Source organism: Pinus tabuliformis, chromosome 5_2 (assembly GCF_031772625.1).
Source record: "Pinus tabuliformis cultivar Carrire ecotype Pingquan chromosome 5_2, CPIR1, whole genome shotgun sequence".
Taxonomy (NCBI): Eukaryota; Viridiplantae; Streptophyta; class Pinopsida; order Pinales; family Pinaceae; genus Pinus; species Pinus tabuliformis.
In genome coordinates, this window is record NC_142306.1 from 160,312,022 (window position 1) to 160,333,507 (window position 21,486).

The window sequence follows — 21,486 nt, forward strand, 5'->3', positions numbered from 1 at the left end:
GGACATTCCTAATTATTCTTTCTGTCTCAGGCTTCCAACTAATAAATTTAACCATGATAATATATAAAATAGGTCACATGGGGAAACCTTTTCTTAGTCCTTTGTTTCCTTACAAGAAAGAAGTGAGATGTACGTTGACTAAAGGCGTGGTCTAGGGAGCATTGATAGATGAACAAATCCATCTAATAAAGGAGGGGTTGAACCCAAATTTTCACATGACCTCAAATAAAAAAGAGTGAGATGTCCATTGACTAAATTCGTGACCTAAGGAGCATTGATACATGAAGAAATCCATCTAATAAATATGGGATTGAACCCAACTTTGCTCATACCTCAAATAAAAAGGACCGCCTCACACGGTTGGTTAAAGGCATTGGCCATATCTAACTTTATTGCCATTCTTTTTTCTTTATTTTTTTTATTTGAGTAGACAACTTCTTTGATGAGACCTATGTTATCCATTATTTGTTTATTTTACATTAACCTTCCTTAATTTTTATATATAATCTTGAGCTTAATTACAAGTTAATATTAATTAAATACGAGGATGGGTATGTCAATTTTGGAATATGGTTTTCACAATTTTAATATCAATAATTATAAGGTGGATGGTAGAGATTTAACCTCCACATAATATTTTAGAATATTCTTAGTAGTATACACAAATCAAATGTTAAGATTTATTTCCAAAGTAATTATGCCTTTTTTGTCATTTTAATTAAATTAGTTAGTTAGCTCAACGATAGAAATTAAATGGCTAGTAAAATTCAATAGTCACACTTACTTCATTATACATCTCAATTTGATAAAATTAAAAAAAATCATAAGAATGAACTAAATTGCAACTTTATTTTTATTTTTATTTTGTAAGTCGAAGAGTTTCTATATTAATCAAAAAGCACATACAAAGATGTCATAATGCATGTGGTCTCACCCCGACCAGGTTTTTTGACTAGTGCTATAACCATGCAACATACAAAAAGAAAAATTCCCAGTTGAGAGGTCCATAGCCTTAGAGGCTTAGCATACCAAAGAACACAAAGAACTATAAAGACATTGGTTACCATAATAAGTTTTCAGAGGTACTTGAAGCGGGATTATCTAGCCCGTTCCTCGAGGAGGATGAGGGTGATACAAGCAATTGGCATGATGCTCAAAGTGAGCAAGCCAAGCTTCCAACTTTTTGACTTTCTCAAGGAGATTAAATTGCAACTTTATTTAAAATAATAATAATTATTATTAATGATTAAAATAATTAATATATAAGTCAAACATATATAAATTTAGAAAAAAAACATGTAACAAGATTCTTAACCGTGGTGATTCAATCCCACTTTATAATGAAGATTCTTAATATGTAAATAGGCTTTGTTACAATATCATGGGCCAATACCATGGCTTATCAATACCACATGCTCAAAAAACCATAACTCATTTCATATGACACTTGTTCATATGACATTTTTTAGTTATTGAATTTAATTTATAGGGCAAAAAAGACATAAATACTTTGAAAATAAATCTCATCCTTTGATTTGTGTATACTACGAAGAATATTTTAGAATATTATATGGATAGTAAATCCCTACCATCCATTTAATAATTAGTGATAATTAAATTAAATTTCTAGATGTCATATTCCAAAATAGACATTTCAATCAACATAACTAAAAAAAATGTCATTTGCACTTGATCGTTTACCCCGAGTGGTTGGGACAGTCGGCTTATCACCTCCCCACCCAGGTTCGACTCTCGTTGCATGTTGGGCTGCTCCGCAGCATATTGTACTATTCCCGCTTCGCTGCTCTGCAGCATATCTGTTGTACGGTTTCAATTGTACAAATAATGTATATAGATGTAACATGATGCTTCTTCAGCGGGGATGCCCTTCTCCCCTGGAAAAAAAAAAGAAGGAAGGTGAGTTATCCTTGTTTTGGTCATGTGGTATTGATAAACATTGGTATTGGCCCATGGTATTGTATCAAAATTTATTTACAAAATAAGAATCTCCATGGTAAAGTAGGGGTAAACTTTCATGGTTAAGAATTTTGTTCCAAATAAAGTTATAGTTTAGTTAGTTTTTGTGATTTTTTAATTTTTATTTTAGCAATATATATCATGAAATAAGTATTTTGTTTTTTTATCTCGAATTATGCTTATCCGCGTTTACTAGCCATTTAATTTATATGGTTGGGCTAATTTATATAGTTATCACCTTCTTTCCCTGAACTTCTAAGACCAAATAACACTAAATTTTATTTATTTAATTAATTTATTTATTTATTTTTATTCTTTTTAAAATCTCTTTACATGAAATTATTTTTTCCTCATCAAAACCAAACAGTAATAAAAATTTAAAAATATCTTATTTTTCTTTTTTTGTTTGTAAATTGATTTGTATTACCTCAAAATATCAAATTACATCATTCCTTCCATAACTGATAAGCACATTACACAACAATACATTTACTACCTTCCTGGTCCTAGATCCCAAGATTATCCATGGATTTTTCATTTTTTCCATTTCTCTTGCACATGTTATCCATTCCGAGGAGTTCTCAAGAACACATGCAGATGAGACAATGACGACATTTCCTTGAGATGATTCCATTGTTGGAGGTTCTATCTTGCTTGTTATTTCCTTGTCACTAACCTAGTGATCTGATTCGTAAATACATTTGTGCCCACTCATTGACAAAGCCAAATTTATGGCTGAGTCTTTTTCCTTTTCGGTCTAAGGATGAGCTTCCTCTACCGAGGGTTGAGATGGCTCTACATGTGGTTGATTTTGAAGGAGTTTATTTGGAGGTGGGTGTCTTCTATCGTTATATGTTGTCCTACTTGTGAGTCGAAGTAGTCTTGGATCCTTTTGTTTCCTTTGGATCTTTCCATCCAAGACTCTTTTTATTAGCATCTAGAGGGTATAAGGCCCTTGTGAAAAAGGACAGACATTTTGAAGATGACTGGGTTGTTGCTAAGTTTTGTAAGGGAAAGTAATGTTTGCATAATCTATCAATTGCGAGTAAACCCTACTCCACCATTTGAGAAGGATTTTATAAGGCAGCCCTTTACTGAGGTCCAATTCGACACATATGCGAACAAATGTGACAATTCCTTTCACAATCTTTTTAGTGTCTAACACGATGAAGTGACCTAGTAAGTTACCCACATCGACTAAGATATATGGTTATGTAAAGTGAATGTGCAAGTTAGGAAGCCTTACCCAAACTAGGTTTGCCAGAGTCGTCATGGCAAGAGGATTAAAATTAGGAAACCATGGTTGAAAAGAGAGACTAGATGACCCCAAAAATAGGGTCCTTGATAAAAAACATTTTGTTAGTCCTCTTTTGAAGAACACAACAAAGAATCCTTTTGAACGAAAATGCAACATTGTTTTCTGAGACTAGTTTTAGTGCACCCATTCCTAAAGAGAAAATGTTAATGGCCAAACACCATTAACCTACAAATAATTGCCTATCATTATAATCTACAATCATGAATCTAGATACAAGGTTATCCACTTCAAGAGATGGGGTTTATGTTGCCTGATCCACAACAAATGTTGGCCGTGAGATATCTTTAGGGTTCAAGGTTGAATGTCTTGGGTTTAGGACATCCTTAAAGGATTTGGGTTGGGAGGAGGAGGATGCACTCCAGCCTCTACCTCCACCTCTTAATTTTGACACTATATAAATCAAGGCATCCTTGGCTATGCCATACTCGCAAAGGGATTTCAAATCTTGAAGCTACCTACCTCTATGTAGGAGTTGAATGATACCATATGGGATTCCATCCAATCCTGTATCATGGCTATGAGTGAGGCAACGAGATTTGTGGCTTTGACCTGCAGACAAAGGGAACCTCTTGAGATTGGTCTCATAAAGAACGTAAAATTCGCCAAATCTAGGGAAATAACCTCATCTTGGAGGCAGGAAGAACTTTGCATCAAAAAATATTTCCCCTGGTTTTTGAGATCTTAAGTAAGAAAACTTTCTTCCTACCCTCCTCTAGAAGCCAATTAGAATCCTCTGGCTCAAGAACCCTTGTGACCTCTAGCCTGGCCTTTGAGGGGTAACTGGTCATAATCTTTGCTTGCTTCTTCAAGTAATCCTCCATAATATTCTCAAGATGCCTCTCCTATGCCTCTGCCTTCTACTCCTCCAGTTTCTTCTCAAAATTCACATGGAAAAGTTTGCATCCACTCATGTCGCCATAACTAGTTGGCCTTGGTGACGACACCCCTTAGAAGAGAGTCGAAACCTCCTTTCCCCCTCTCAACTGAAGGAGGAATTAAATTGCAGTATAAGCCATCACACGAAGCGGCCAAAAGGGCATCATCTACAATCTGGCGGGTGCCCAAGACGAGCTTGCGAAGTTGCAGAGGGATTTTAATCAGATCAAAGAGCCCATCCTCCAGATTTGACACTGCGAGGTAGGGTGCAGACAACTACAGACATTTTGTTCTGCCATCCAAACCCTTGATGAACATTTGATACATGATGATCTCATTCAAGATGGCGACAGCTAGGGTTTCCTACTATACCATGCGTCAAAGTTAAAATAAAGCATAATGTATCTAATTGAAAAATTAAAAAATATTTCTTTATTCAATAAAATTTTTAGAAATCGAAAGAAAAAAAATAATAATATATATATATATATATATATGTGTGTGTGTGTATGTATGTATGTATGTATGTATGTATTATTTTACTTTATTTTATTTTAAATTTAATACAATATTTACAACACATTACACCAACAAAAATCAACCAAAGAAATTTGAAAAACAAGAGTAATAGTTTGACAACAACATAGTCCTTTCCTCTTTTGGTAGTTATCGGTAAGAATGACTAAAGCAATATCCAAAAACGACTTTTTGTATGTGTGAGATGTTGTGTTTCTACTTGTTGCGAGGGATATTGGTTGTGGCATTTTTTATTTGTTTATACAACAATAATTATTACACAATATTTCAGAGTAAATGTTATTAAGCACTCCAACGATGTCCTAATTACGTGTTAATTTGCCCTTACATTTACCAGCAAGAGAGATTTTTTAGTCATAAGATTAAGTCTTAATTAATTTTTCAATATGCGTTGATCGAGTTTATGTGACATTTGCCCAAAATGTTGTCCCAGAACAGGAAAATATGTGTGTTTAATAATGTGAAAATTAAAGTTTTGCAGTTTTTTATTAAATTGAGTTTGTAGTTTTAACGAATTTTTGTACCGTTACAACCAGTGATCATTACAGAATGCTTCAGATTAAATTTTATTGAGCACTTGAACGATGTCTCGATTACATATTGATTCACCTAATAAAATGTTGAAAAGACTTACATTTACTGGTAAGGGAGTTTTTGCTAATTGTAAGATTAAGCCTTTTTTTTTTAACATGCATTAATCTATGTCGTGGATGGTTGATGGAGTTTATGTGACATTTCGTGAAAACATTTTCATGGAACCGGAAAATATTTGTGTCAAATAATGTGAAAATTGACGTTTTGCAGTTTGGTGGGATAGAAGTGTGTGATGGGGAGAATGTGTGCATAGGTGCGGAAGTGGGTATATAATGGTTCTCCCGCACATATCTCTCTTTCACACTCCTTAATTCCAAACACTGGAAATTTAAAAGCTTTCTACCATGTGGAGTCAAGTTACGAAATTAGTTTTAAAATGCAAAATTAAAATTAGCTGTAAAGTTATGAGATTAATTTTAAAATGTCAATTTTTGCGTAGTGTGAAACAATAGAAATTAAATTATGATTTATTTAAAATTGGAATTAAATTATGGCAGAGTAGTGTTTTGTGGTGTAAAATCCTTGTTTAAATGCTTGTTAAACTTGTCATTCATTGTAAATTGAAGTGACTTTTTGTACATATCAATACTTTAGGTTACTACAATTTGTTGTGACAAATACTACCTATGAATTCCTTTGCACGTTTTTTATTTGTTTACAACTAGTAATCATTACACAATGCCTCACAGTATGCTAGTAAGCATTTGAACGATATCCTAATTACGGGTCGATTTGCCAAATAAACGCTGAAAAGACGTAATCTTCATTGCAGGAGGTTAATTGAATTTATGTGATATTTCGCCAAAACATGCCACAAAGCACAAAAATATGTATATCAAATAATGTGGAAATTGACATTTTGCAATTTTAAATGAATCTAAGTTGGCAGTGGCCATTGTGGAAAGTATAGTATGAAAAGTGATGACATATTGCCCAAAACAAGGAAATGTGGCAGTTGAAATATGTGATTTATGGATGTTGATTTGGCCAAAATAGGTGATACGTGGCAGTACATCATAGTAGCCACATGAGGCTTAATGATTCATTTCTTAGCGCAAATTCATAGTGTATTGTTTAGAGTTGGCAAAAAACATGACCTAATAGAATCAATGAGATGAGGATCTTTATGTCATTTGACAAACGCAGTAATGTGGGTCCTTTTCCGGTTAACACATATCATTGTTACAAGGGCACACATAAGCATGTTATCCATATCATTTTTGCACATCAACAACTAGAACAACTCATCATAGAGTGCTAAAATCGGGGATTATTAGAAAAAATAATGTTTTGCCCTATATAAGGAGAGCAACTTCCCTTTGTGGCACAACATTAGTGTTAGAGCATTAATCCATGTATTTTAAGCGTTAACATGAGTACTTAAGGGTAACCAACTAAATATTAGACCATGAAATCTTTGTAATGACAACAGGTGACATAGAAAATATTGATAGCATTGAGTAGCAAAGTGTGTGAGAAAGGACAAATGTTCAGGGTGGACATATATGGAGAAAGTGTGCGGAGGCAGTGATGTTTCCGAAGGTGCAGGAGTTAGTTTTGTTCTTTTTCGAACACAAATTTTTGTACGTGGTGACACCTCCCGTTTCCTTAACACTGTAGAGCCCTTTGCACCTTCTTGATTTTTTCACAACCAATAATCACTACACATTGCTTCAGAGTAAATGTCATTAAGAATTCAAACAATCTCCTGATTAGCACTATGTGTCCTTTTTCGGTTAACATGTGTTATTGTCACAGGGGTTACACATAAGGATCTTATCTACAATGTTTGTCCATGTTAGGAGCTACAACAACTCATCATAAAGCGCTAAAGTGGCGTAGATTGGAGGTCATTTCATGTTTAGATGTAATTGAATGCCACATCTATTCAATGAAGAGTCTGGTGTCAGACATATTTTCAGATCTTAATGGAAAGTATTATCAAAATCATAAGCATTTGTACGAAAGTAATGGTGAAATGATCATGTATTTAGGGCTTAAGCGAATGAAAACCTATTGAATTTCGCTAATGGTTCTTCTTTGTTCATGTCGCAAAGTTCTCGCATTTCTTTGTTCATGCGACAAAGTTCTCACATTATTACATTGTTTATGCCAAAGACAATGAAAGATAGGCTATAAGCTCAAAGGTACAAAAGATACAAAGATAAAAACTACTAATGTAAATTGTTTTATTGTTATTGTTGTATTTAGAGCAACTATCAGTGGTCAGAAGAAATTGCAACAAGTTCCTCTTGTCTAATGTTGTCTAGGTCAAAATGAATGAGATAACACAAACCAAGGAAATATGGACTCTCGTTCATAATCTAGAAGTGAAATGGAAGACGAATTGTAAGTATTATTGTTTTAGCATTGTAGGAAGAAGCATTAGACAACATATATCATTGAATAAATCCATATTCTTTATGACACCAAAGGCCTAAGTTTGATAAATAGAAAAGTATGAAACAAAAAGTTCAATTGACATCCCTAAGAAACTCATAGCTTATAGATGTACTCTTTATGGCAATAACATTTAAGGTACTCTTTGTCTTATTTGCTCAGTCATCAGCTTGTTGTGAATGAGGATGATGAAGAAGTTGAGAGACCTCTGTAATGGAATAGGAAAAGAGGTAAGTGACTATGATTGTAGTTTATTCAATACTCAAAGCTAGTAGTCATAAAAGGTAATAAATTAGAGAATGGGGTGACAACAACTCTAAAATTTCTTTCAAGGAATACATAAGTATGTGTAAAGTAAAAGAGTCAATCTCAGATTTCTATTTGCTTAGGTTGTGTATATAATAAGTTAATGTTTAAAGAGAAATAAGGGAAGAAACATACATATGAGAAAAAGTTTTAGAAGCAAGGGAATGACGGCTATTGCCTCAAGAACACTGTCTTAAAAGCCACATCTAAATACTTTTATCTTGTACACTGACTATTTACACAAAATCAAATGGAATCTAATAAAGCATAAACTGCATCATGATCAGTTTAGTATGAATGTGAAATATTGGCATGACATTGTTCAACAACAAAATTTGTTCAGATTTCATCAATTATGGCCTTTGGATCTTGAAAGATAGTTATTTGTTATTTATTGTAATTGTTTTGAGTGCATGTAATCTAGTCAGTGTTTACTATTTTTAGTATTTGAATTTTATGTTAATATTGAAATTTGCAATGATTATAAAATTATAATAATTATGAATTAGTTATACTTTTGCCATTGCAGTTATTTCGATAACTATTGAGAGAAATCCAAGTAGCGCAACATATAGATTTATCGTGCATATTTGATCTTAGAAATAGATAACTAATCAAATAACTTTAATTGCTATTGCAAATGTTCGTTTAAGAGCTGACTTTATTGCTTGCAAATAGAAAAAAGATCTCAATCTAATTAATAAGGGTTGATTCCTATCGAACTTCATGTCAATATTCAACACTTTTTATTTTTGTTTAATGATACTATTTGTAGTGATAAATGGATGAATAATTTTATCAATAATTTTTAGTGCTGAAATCATGGGCAATGATCCACTGCATTTCACTCGAACCAACATGGGTTTATTATTGAATAAGAGGCATCCATGATCAGGGGAACACGTGATTGGCTCTACTTCTACCTTGGGTAATAGCTACTCTCCATAGCTAGAATGTGGCATAACAGTTGTTCATCTGTGCGAAATAAAGTTTGTGTTCCTATCTCTATACATGCATTCCCTTGCATAACCTTTCTCTTGCACAATGTCATTGGGGGGTGGTGGGGGGCAGCGGGTGTAATCGTTCTGAGCCATTGATTTTGACGGGTGATCACAACTGTTATACCGGTGGGGACCCACACTAAGGGAAGGTTCCATCCCAAGTCTTCTTAGTTTGCAACAAAATTCCTTTGTCTACAGAAATATGATATGGTGTTCCACCCTAGTTTTCAAAAACAGATATCGGATCATCCATAAGCCGTTTCTGGCACACCTCTTTTGAAACATGACATCAAATAATGCAACACCATGTCAAAATAATGATATCATATCCAACCCAACAATCGGGTCACTCCGCATAATTAATTGCCCCCCTATTTTGCACCCAATATACATTGTCCATTGCCGATTTAGTTAATTGGCCACGTGCCAAGCCTTTCATGTAATATAAGTCCAAAGCACGTGGCAGAGTCCAAAGCACCCCAAAGAAAATCAACGGTAAATAAGACACGTCAAGCCATAAAGTAAGAAGGGATTTAACTCTGTCAAGTTACTCGATGTGCAATATGGACCCACTGCTTGGATTATGTGGCACCACCCGATTGGCCATTGGGTTCTTTTGAGTTTTTGTCAAATTACTTGGATAACATGGATATACTCGTGTCTATTGTCACAATATCGAAGGAATGGGCCAAGAAGAACTATGAAATTTAGATAAACAAAGTTTTCCTTTGATAAAGAAATGTCCAATCGATGGGAAGCATGCACGAACCTGATCAAGTAACTCACCTCAATGTTTTTGTGTTAAAACTAGATTTCATTCCATGAGTTTTGGACCATCTGTGAATTTTGAATCTTTGGTGGATGTTGTGAACTTATAAAGTTAGCACTATTACATGATCGAAGGTTCCCTATGAAGAAATGACACAAGATTAATAATTAGCAATTTCACCTAAAGGTGAAAAGGAACACCGAAGCAATGCAACTCGATCATGCGACGAAGCAATTCACTGCTATCGAAACAAGGGTGACATAGACACTAACCAAGATAGAAAGGAAGTTATTGCACTACTCCTGATTGACTTTCCCCGAATTTCAGTTTGTGAATCCGTAGGTAGTAGGTGAGCCTGGCACTTAGGTGTACAAGACGTAAGGTGTGTCGTACACGATTATGATTTGTATCAATTTTTGAAATAGGCTTACCATAATGCCGTTGAAAGGATCGTCAGGTTTGACTTTATCCTTATTACACTCAAACCACTGTAAGGTTGTATCCTGCGCGCCCACCACAAATAGCAGGAGGAGAACCATAAACAAGAAATCACCATCCACGTGTCATATTTTAATAGGATGAAGGAGGACGAAATGTAAGCTCACTGATTCACTGCAGTGAAAATTGTTTGCACATGAAAACCCATAGAGGAAAATGCCATCGGCGTAATTAATTTACATTTCGATATTGAATTTCCATAAGTTAAAACATATATTTTGCTAATTTTACAATGGTCAGGAAAGTTGGACAGTTGGAACAATAGTAAAAAATGATTGTATAAATAAACTTCTCATTAAGGCTTAGCATTGTTGCCACCATGGATTTTTAACCGGTGATATTATGCTTGCATCTATGGTACCATATTTTTCCTAACATATTTTAATTCCTACGGATAGGAGCAACCCTAAGGTTAAGGAATTAGGGCCATGTTACTAGCATTGGTAAGTAGAAAGCACAACCTATTGAGGCTTACAACATAAATACAAAACACTACATGAGGAACCTGCAAAGTAACTTACATCAGTGGTATATAGTTATATACATTGAACATAACAATCCGATAATGATGATTTACAATTTTTAAGCTTTTGAAAAAACACACGTCATTCAAAAGAGGGGAGATTGCAAAGAAGATGGATCTAGAGAAAAATGTGAATATATTGTATAATTGTGTATGTGGAACCAGGGTATTTGGTTGTGTGAGTGTTTCCAACCCTAAGATAATAGTTTGTAATTTTATGTACTCAATTGTATCAATATTTTCTTTTTTATGCTTCTCAATAATATAATTACCTTGTTGCAACTATATTGTAATGCCGCTTATTGGGAATCCAAAATTAGTACAGAGAAGAATAGCTAGCATGTGTAAGATATATTAATGTTTTTTTGGAGTATCTTTTACTAATATTTTTGTTTATTTATTTTAGCAATTCAAATCTCCAACCATTCAAATTTCCAAGTGTTATTATGTGAATTGCTTATCATGTTAACTGTTGCAACAACTTTTGATTTCTCAATTATTTGTGCATTTTTTATTTGTATTTTTCATAGCCATTGCTTTTATACAATGAGAGTGATATCATATCACAGGGTGAACAAGAGATTGTAAGGAGAACATAGATCAAAGATTCATTTGTTGAGCAACTATGAGCATGCATGATTTGAAGTTTCTGCTTAAAATAATTTTATGCGTGCAAAAGAAAATTTGTGTTCTTGCTTTGCACACACATTCCCTCTGCACATCCATTCTCCTGCACATATCCCCTCTTCCGCATATCCTTTATTCCACGCACATCCTTGGCTCCATACACCTGTTGTTCTGTACAACTAAATGTGTAGTTCAAAATGAAATAAGAGGTAAAACATCTAAAATGAAATAATATAACCCAAGGACCACTAACCACAACTGCAACCCACTCCCCCTCTCCCCCTAGCCCCTTCCCGCTCCCCCACCTCTCCTCGCTTACGTAAAGGACCTAAGCAAAGCACTAATAGTGTCAAGCATAACAATGTTAGTATCAGTGTTAGTTCCAGAGCACTCAACGACGAAATGACCATTTACAAAATTAGTTTTTTTTTTTTCATTTTAAAATGATTTGTTTTTTTTTTTAATAGTAAAGAGTAGATATATTATATTAATCTGTGCCCGTACCTGGCTAAAAACCAGGAGAATTACAGACTGTTTACAATGTCATTCATGGCAACCATATTTTCAGACTGTTCATTCAAACCCCAATTCTTTGCCAAAATTACAAAATTCCACCTATCTACCTGAATACGACTATATACTCTATAATACTGATTCAACAACAAAATACATTTATGTTTCAACATCAAAAAACAAAAACATAGGGGAATGGCTAATCCTTCATTGTCGTTGAAAAATTGAGATCAATTATAGTTGTGTCATCCTAAGACCGAGCATTCTTTTCTTCCAGCTTGAGTTGAGTTCTTCAATTTGCATTCTCAGAGCATCTACTTCATCCTCTAATTGATGAATCTTCAGATTCTTTTCTATCTGCCTCTTGTGCATTTTGTATGCCTCATTCTGTTGCTGATGGAGACACCTTTTGAATCACCGCCAACCCCTCCTTGAATTCAACATGTTCCTTAACACAACTATCACAATCTGAAGCAGGGAATTCTGTCTGCTGAGTGCACCTCCCCCGATCCTTCACCGAACGCCCCGTCATTCTTCCAGAACGAGGGTGGCGACGGGCCCAAGAACCCAAAACCTAGACCACCTCGTGAGAGACTCAAAGCCTCCATGATTACAACCAAGATTACTCTAACAAAATTGCCCGAAGACATAGCCTCAATTTCCCATTGAAGAACACATTGATGAACATAGAGCCCAACAAAGATAGAGCCTCTCAAATTCCCGTAATGAAAAGTGCAAATAGGATAAACCCAAAGCCTCTCAATTTCCTTACAAAGACCACAACTAGTAAAAACCTCGAGCCCAACAATGACCACAACAAGAGGAAAAACACAAAGCTTCTTAAACGCCTCGCTCTAATCAAATGTTCTGTAGCCCCCCTCAGCTAACACAAGCTTACACTCTCGAGTGTTTCTACCTTCTGGATCCATAGTCGTGACAAACTCTTGGATCCCCATAATCCCTAGACCCTGCCACAAGCTCCTAGAGCTTATTACTGCCAGGACAGAGACATACCTTCTCTTATGATAGAAGTTCGATTCGTTATTCCTCCTTAAATAAAAATTCTCTAGCCTTAGCCATATACGGAAATGATGGACTGTCACTTACCTCTTGCATCCCAATGATCCTCCATTATGATCCTAAGTGCTGAAACGACTTGCGGCTTGTCCAAATTCATCGTCCCCCGCGCGAACAGTCTGTGCCAGGCTGAATGGATTAAATGCCAGTGTCGTTCTAAGTGAATTCACTTGTTATCACCTTAAATGCAACTGTTTCGGAGCCTAATCCGAGGTAGAGGGGAGGGAGGGGGAAGAAATACGAGAGGAGGTAGAGGGAGAGGCCAAGGGGTAGCCAAATGGGAGCAATTCATGGCATGACAGGAGATAAAAACCACTTGAACTCTGTCATTTCCAACTAATTATTTCCATTTTAAAGTAGGAATCAAAAATATCTCTCAAGAGTTGTATTATCATATAAGCAATTAGGGAATAGGAAAATGACCAGCTACACCATTCACTTCACTGCTTTCTTCTTTCATTTGGCATGCCAAGTTGGCTTACCTGTCAGCTTCTTTATTTTGCCCTCTTAGGATGTCGAAAAACTTTAATTTTCCAAATGGAGGAAGCATTCCTTTGGCTCTCCTGAGGATTTGATTCAGCTTATTGTTCTGAGCGGCCAAGTTGTGGTTCATATGCTTTATGATTAGAAGAGATTCCCCTAGAATATTCATATCCCTGATTCCTTTTTTCTGAGCCAAGGTGAGACCAAGAAACAAGCCATAAGCCTCAACTTGATTGTTTGTCTTCTTTTCCAACCCCCAAGCGTATCTATCTTCTATGATTTTTTCGGATTGATGAGAATCCCTCCGCTTCCTGCCACCCCATTTTCAAATGATTTGTTAGACACTGACAAATATCAAAATTAAATCATCCTCCACCACAAAAATTATGTCACATCAAAACTTGCTCGACTAATAAAAAATTAAAAATAAAATTTTATTTTTATTATTTTATATATATATATATATATATATATTTATTTTTTGTTCATAATACTTCATTTAAAGTTACAATAAAATCAAAAAAAAGAAAAGTTACAATAAAATCACAAATCAAAGGACTTGACCCTAGGCAAATGCTAACGTAATTGAAAAAATGTTTACACGACCCTAAACCAACAAAAGAACGAATCAGAGCAAAATAATTTTACTTCCAAACTGCCGAAGCCGGCATAATAATAAGCAGCGTTTGGAAAGTTCTCCATCACGCTTTCAGGCACTTCGACTGATACGTAGCTGCTGGGGGGAGGACGATTTGTGTAATCTACGAAGTTCAGGCGGTGGAAGGGCATGGTGGCAGTGTAAAGCATTCGTGGCTGTAAGAATGGCAGGTGAAGCACCCAAAGTACCCGGTTCGGACCCCGTAACAACCCAAAACAATGCTAACAACAAGAATGGGAATTGGAAACAAGCTCAGTATCCCAATCCCCCCGACCCACATAATCCTGAACTTGCAAGTCTGAGAGAGCGGTGGAAGGTCCCCATCAGGCAGTATATCAGGTGGTCTTCTCATGCATGGAGCGCTGCCATTTTTGTTGGCATTTCCTTCTTCGCAGTCGGTTGGTTCATCAGAGGATCCAACCCTCCGCCTTCCATCTCCACTTCCAAGAGTAATGAGAATAATGATGACGGCCACGACAAACCCCGACCCATCTCCTGATTTCTTGTCATTCGAAACTGCGTGTATCCACAGGTCAGTTCGAATTCACTTTATTGCTCTCTTTTCCATTGTTTTCGTGTATATAACTATATATATGTGGGGGTAGTTGGGAGATTTTTTTTTTTTTTTTTAACAGAAGTGGTTATAAAGATATATTAATTCTTGGCTGAAATGCCTCAATTCAGATTACAAAGAGGAAGGGAGGGCTCAGGTTTCGCCTCGACCAGGAACCATATGACTTTCCCACTAATGAGCCTGCAAATTTTGCATACTATATTGCTTGCAGATTTCTCTATCTTTCCTAATTTTTAGATGCAAACAAACTGCTTCAATAATAGACAGTAAAACATTTTTATCAGACAATTAGGGGATGGGATCCCAGCCTTCATCTCCGTCTCTTAGAAAAACTCCGAGAGGGAGTCAGCAATCTAGATAGTCTTAAATCTAATGGAGAGGAGTTGTCCACAATGGCCTTTATAATAGTTTGAGAGTCCCCAAATACAACTGCATCTTTGATTCCCAAGAACTTGAGCACCTTGAGCCCCTGGAGGAGAGCTAGTGCTTCAAGCTTGAATGCTGGTGTTAAAGCCCACTCCCCAAGGGTATCTAGTTTCAATTCTGCCCTCTGCGCTTTTAATAACACCCCCTGCTCCAGAAGTACCTGGATTGCCTTTTGCTGCACCGTAAAAAAAGAGAGCTTTCCTCGCCTTCTTGATGCAAAACTCAGTAAATTCTGTATCCTCAAGACGGATTTGCCAATGTTTTAGCGGAGGAGGGGGGTCTTAACTCTATCAGTGAAATGGAGATCAAGAGAGGCGCCCCATACAATTTCTTGTTCACTGAGATCTGTCCTGTCTAGCTGGTTTCCCAAGCAGTCTTTTAGATGGCTTTTAATTTTTACCCAGGTTATCTTGGGATCGCTCTTCTTGTCCCTAAAAATCCTTTGATTTCTTTCCAGCCATATGTGCCAGCAGATTAATTTGGGAAGGGCGAGCCAAGCTTCTTTGATATGGGGGTTCTGAGCAGTGCCACCAGGGTACATACGCTTCCAATTTGAGAACAGTTCTGAGCAGTGATTAGGGGGAACGAAGTCCATGCTCCATGAACTTAAAGCCTCCTTCCAAAGGTCTGCAGCAAAATTACAGAACAACATCATATGGGAGGCATTTTCTTCATGTTCCCCACACAGCGAGCAACGAGAGGGCCCTATAAGCCTCTTTCCGGAGCCTATCCTCTGTCTATGGTGGCATAGAAGCCAACAAAAGGAGTCGATTTTGGGGAATGTTGTCAGTGACCAGATCCCCTGCCAGGGCTTCGGATCAGGTGGGACATTGGGATGTCGAGAGAGCTGTTTATAGCCCTGCGAGACAGTATAACTTCCAGGGGTACTGGCTGCCTCTGTTGGAAAAATTCAAATCTAAAATTCAATCCTGGGGATATAACTGGCTCAATCTAGCAGGTAAGACAGTGCTAATAAAAGCGGTTTTGAACAGCCTTCCCATTTATCAGGCAGCAGTTATGATGGCTCCTATTGGCATCACGAGGAAAATGGAGGATTATATAAGAAGCTTTTTCTGGAAAGGCGACAAAGCTAATGAGAAGAGAATCCCCTTATTAAGCTGGGACATAATCTCATTACCCAGAATGGGAGGCGGGTTAAATTTTAAAAATCTTAGCAAACAAAATATAGCAATGGGTGCTAAATTGCTATGGAGGATCATCGCCCCAAAGCCGGGTTGGGCGCAGCTTGCACTGTGGAAAAAATACTACCCAGTGAGATAAATCCCCTCTAAAAGGCAAAGCCCCGTTGAATAGCAGGAAAGCAGACATTCGGGATGGGGTTCGACCCAACGAGATAAATCCCAGAGCGTTTTAATTCCTGCTCTGTCCATCCACTCTTTCAACAAGACCAGAGAGCGGTCATCAGCAAGTGGTTCGCTGCCCATAATGCGATCGTCCCAGATTTGGATGCGCTTTCCGTTTCCAGGAATCCAGTGCGCATGTAGCTTAATCAAGTCGGAGGCTTTTTCACACAGTTTGTGAATCATCGATCCTGTGATTATCTTAGGTTTGTCCAGGCAGCGTGCTCTCTGCCCACGGTAATATTTTTTCCACAGTGCAAGCTGCGCCCAACCCGGCTTTGGGGCGATGATCCTCCATAGCAATTTAGCACCCATTGCTATATTTTGTTTGCTGAGATTTTTAAAATTCAACCCGCCTTCCATTCTGGGTAATGAGATTATGTCCCAGCTTAATAAGGGGATTCTCTTCTCATTAGCTTTGCCGCCTTTCCAGAAAAAGCTTCTTATATAATCCTCCATTTTCCTCGTGATGCCAATAGGAGCCATCATAACTGCTGCCTGATAAATGGGAAGGCTGTTCAAAACCGCTTTTATTAGCACTGTCTTACCTGCTAGATTGAGCCAGTTATATCCCCAGGATTGAATTTTAGATTTGAATTTTTCCAACAGAGGCAGCGAGTCTCTGCTGAGAGCCCTTTTTTGGAAGACAGGGAGCCCCAGGTACTTGAATGATGTCAAGGAAGAGGTGGCTGCATCCACCACATCTTTAAATCTTTTAGCCAAGGCCAAGGAGGCAGCACCCAGCAAGAGAGAGTCGTCCGCGAAAAGCGCATGATTTATGCTTTTGACGCCTCTTGCAATGTTTAATCCCATTATTTCTTGTTCTGCCTGCTTTTTATTTAAGAGGAAGCTGAGTACTGAAGCTTGGAGGACAAAGAGCAGGGGGGAGAGAGGGCACCCTTGCCTCAGCCCTCTAGAGGCTTTGAAGAAGCCAGTGGCTCTCCCCAAGGGGGCAATCCATTTGAGTCCAAACCCGAATTTGTGCAGGACATCCAACAGAAATCTATGTCTCATCCTGTCAAAGGCGCTTTCAAGGTCTAATTTGACGACCATTCCTTTCTCTTTCCGGGCCAAGCTTGAGTGAATCGCCTCTTGGACCAGGATAATGTTGTCCACTATCTGCCTTCCCTGAATAAAGCCCCCCTGATTCTCAGGAATAATGTCAGGGAGGATAGTTTTCAGTCTGTTTGCGATCACTTTTGTTATCAGTTTGTAGCCTATATTGCAAAGAGAGATAGGACGAAATCTGGAGAAGGAGTTGGCGCCTCTTTCCTTAGGGATAAGGGCCAGGAAAGCCGAGTTGGTGCTTCCCCCTATTTTCTGACAAGCTTGAGATTTCCGGACCATTCTGCATAAATCTTTTCCAACAATCGGCCAACAGTTCTGCAAGAATCTAGCAGTAAAGCCATCTGGGCCTAGGGCCTTGTCAGGCTCCATAGCAAAGAGGGCGTTTTTGATTTCATTGTTAGTGACTTCTGCTTCCAATAATTGGTTCTTTCTGGGAGAAATGTTATAATTTTTTTTTGGGTGTAAATCAATAGATGTATATTAGATAACAAAATTACATAGAGTTACAAAAAGGTTTGCCATTTCCAGAAGGAGAGAAATGCAGACCAGTCAGTGTCACAAGGAAATTCTTACAAACATCTTAGAGCCTACCCTATGTTCCTTGAACTAGGCAGTAACCAAAGAGCTATGATTGGACCAACACTAAAAACAGAGGAATGGCTAGCTAATACAGGGCTGCCATCAGTAACAAGGACCAAAATTCCATAATGCCGAAGGTGATAAACACATAAGCAGAATGCATCATCAAAACCTGCATAAACAGAAGTTTCAATTTGGAGGATCACTGGCTGGAATTTGCAGCTCCTGTATTGATTGCTTCGCTTGGTCCAGCTTCGTTTTCCTCCTTGGATTCAGCGCAAATCATGAAGCGTTTCACAGAGGCTGGACTAGGCATTTACCCAAATGTCTAGCCTCATGGATTAATGATGATCCATTGCATTCGAACCGTCCCGTCCTGCTGACCGGCTCTTACTATCCCTCATAGAAATCTGATGGCATGAGTTCCTAAGGCTCCCATGCTCCACGTTCTGCCAAAAGGTGTCCTGACTATTATTGCGATGGTCCACCGCGTGATTTGCAAGTTGGTCCGCCAACGCATTCGCAGTCCTCTGGATCGCTTTCAGGATAATCCCGTCGAGAGCTGAGAGGTGCTGAGCTATTAGTTCTGTTACCTGTGCCAACCTCCAATGTTTCGTGACCTTTTCAATCCGGGTGCCTGTCTGTAATCTTCTTGCTGCGTTTATGGCGAGGAGAGAATCACCTTCCACTACCGTCGCCCCTGTTCTTAGTCTAATTAGTATTTGTAATCCCTATTCCAGAGCCTCTAATTAGTATTTGTAATCCCTGTTCCAGAGCCGCGAATTCAGCCTCATTGTTGGTTGTTTCGCCCATTGATCGACTGAAAATGTGAAGAATTTCACCTCTACAGTTTCGAATAGCCCCTCCAAGGCCGACTGGGCCAGGGTTGCCCCGGGAGGCCCCGTCAAAATTTAATTTAAGAAAACCTGGTGGAGGAGGTTGCCAGGAGGGAAGGGACGCAACGGGTTGTAGATGTTGCACCTGAGAGATGGGGTAATTTGCTGCCACTATACCAAAAATTTGAAGAATTTGCACGTCCTTAGCTGAAGGTTTGAGCTTCTGATCAGCTTTACATCGGTTAAGGGTGGTCTCACGCATGTTCTGTATTATGGTTGTTTTAATGTCGTTTAACTGCCGTGACTCCTTTTGAAATATCCTTCTATTCCTTTCTTTCCAAGTTGACCAGATTATAAAACCTGGGCTCAGTTTCCATAAAGTGTTTACTAAGTTGCAACTGGAGTAGTTTGTTCTCCAATTTGCTATACTGTCTTGAATTGAATCCTTGATTCTGTCTGATTGTTGAAAGATGTGCTCCATCCAGATCCACAATGTGTTGGTCCATTCACAGCTGTTTAATAGATGATTTATTGTTTCCTCTGCATTTTCGCATAGAGGGCATCTAAACGGTCCTGTAAAGCCTCTTTTTCGCAAGTTTTCCCAGGTTAGGATCTTGCGGTTCATTACCAGCCACAGGAAGGTTTTTATTTTCAGCCAAAGGTCTGCATCCCAGACGTTGTTGTGCCAATTTACCTTCTCCTCCTGGTTCCTGTTCTCTAGATAGTATCTGGCCTCCTTTAGATTGAAGATTCCGCCTTCGAGGTTGCCCCATCTTAGTTGATCTGCTTCCTGCGAAAATCGGATTTTCCTTTTTTCCAGGCTTGAATGCAGTGATAGGAGAAGGTTATCCAGATCACTAGCCTGAGGAATGCTACTGTTGTCCCACTGTCTCCAATGCTGGTCTGCTTCATGGTCTTTCCAGTACTGGTTGACCTTAATCTTTCCCTGTTCCTCATACCTGTTCTGCAAAGGGAGAAAGCCGGGATTCCCAAGTTTGGGAAGTTGCTACCAGGCATCGTCCCAAAATAGAGTTGTATCACCATTACGAATTTCCCAGAAGCAGTGCTGCTGAATGAGGTGTCGATTGGCTCTAGCCAAATTCCAAATGGGTGAACCAGCTGGGGGATTATCCATTCGAATAATGTTCTGAGGGTTCCAATTGTCAGCATACTTGGCTTTCCAGATCTTTGCCCAAGGAAGTCTGGGTTCCTTAATCCACCTCCACCAGAGTTTGGCCCCGCAGGCTTTGTTGACACTTTCCGGGTTTTGAAGGCCTAGACCCCCCAGGACCTTGGGCTTGCATAGTTTCTCCCACGCCACAAGAGCCCATTTTTGTTTATCTGAGTTTCTAGACCACATGAATGCTCTTTGTAAGTCTCTGATTTTTTGGAGAACTCCTTTGGGGGCGGGAAGGATGGAGAGCATGTAGTGAGGGATGGCCTGAAGGACAGCCTTGGTAAGGACTAGCCGACCCGCAAAGTTGAGGACCCTGTTAGTCCATAGTTTGCTTCGATCTTCAATGTGAGAGAGCAACTTCTCCCAGTGGAGCTTTAGCCAAGGCTTATCAGTTAGAGGGATACCAAGGTATCTGGAGGGAAGGCTTCTTATCCTGAACCCAAGGATTTTAGTGAGGTTTCTCTGAATAGCTGAATGGGTGTTGAAAAAGAAAATGGATGATTTGTCCAAATTTAGGTCCATTCCAGAGGCTTTGCTGAAAAGGTCGAGAATAGTTTTAAATCCTTGAGCTTCCCTAATGGTAGGGGTACCATGGAGCATGGTATCGTCTACAAATTGTTGGTGAGTTGTGGCTGGGCAATGAGACACAGGCTGGAGGCCTTGAATGAGGTTTCTTTCCTTGGCAGATTTGATGGTGCGGCTTAGGCCTTCCATGAGAATAACAAAAAGAAAAGGGGAGATTGGATCCCCTTGACGAATACCCCTTGAAGGTTTGAAAGGAGAGGATGGAGCTCCATTGACCAGGATTGAGAACATGGGAGACTTGATAAGGGCCAGAATCCAGTCGATCCAGCGCGGAGCAAAACCAAAGGCTTCTAAAATGGCTTGGAGATATTTCCAGTTAACCTTGTCATAGGCCTTTGAGAGGTCCAACTGAATAATCATTCCTGCTTTCTTCCTCGATTGAAGAGTGTGGACCATTTCCTGAGCTAGAAGGATATTATCCATAATCTGTCTGCCCTCCACATAGCCAGATTGCTCCTCTGAGATAATTCTGGGAAGGATTGGCTTTAATTTGTTGGCTATCACTTTCGAGATGATCTTGTAGAGAACGTTACAAAGAGCAATAGGTCGAAATTTTGAAGGGGTGCTAGCTGCCTCCTCTTTGGGAATAAGGGCAATGAAAGTGGAATTTAGGGATTTGAGGATAGTGGCGGATCTACGGGAATCTTCCACCACCTCCCAAACTTCCATGTGAATAATTTCCCAACAGGCTTTGTAAAAATCAATGGTAAAACCATCCGGTCC

At 38.5% G+C, this 21,486-nt stretch overlaps 1 long non-coding RNA gene across 1 annotated transcript in view; it reads left to right on the forward strand.

Annotated features, from left to right (window-relative positions):
• The first annotated feature begins 14,649 nt into the window (after window positions 1-14,649).
• The window catches only part of LOC149158020 (uncharacterized), a 64,596-nt gene continuing 57,759 nt past the window's right edge, over window positions 14,650-21,486 (forward strand). The window contains exon 1 of the long non-coding RNA XR_016261652.1: window positions 14,650-14,689. This is a non-coding gene — a long non-coding RNA (uncharacterized LOC149158020). The remainder of the gene's footprint in view (window positions 14,690-21,486) is intronic.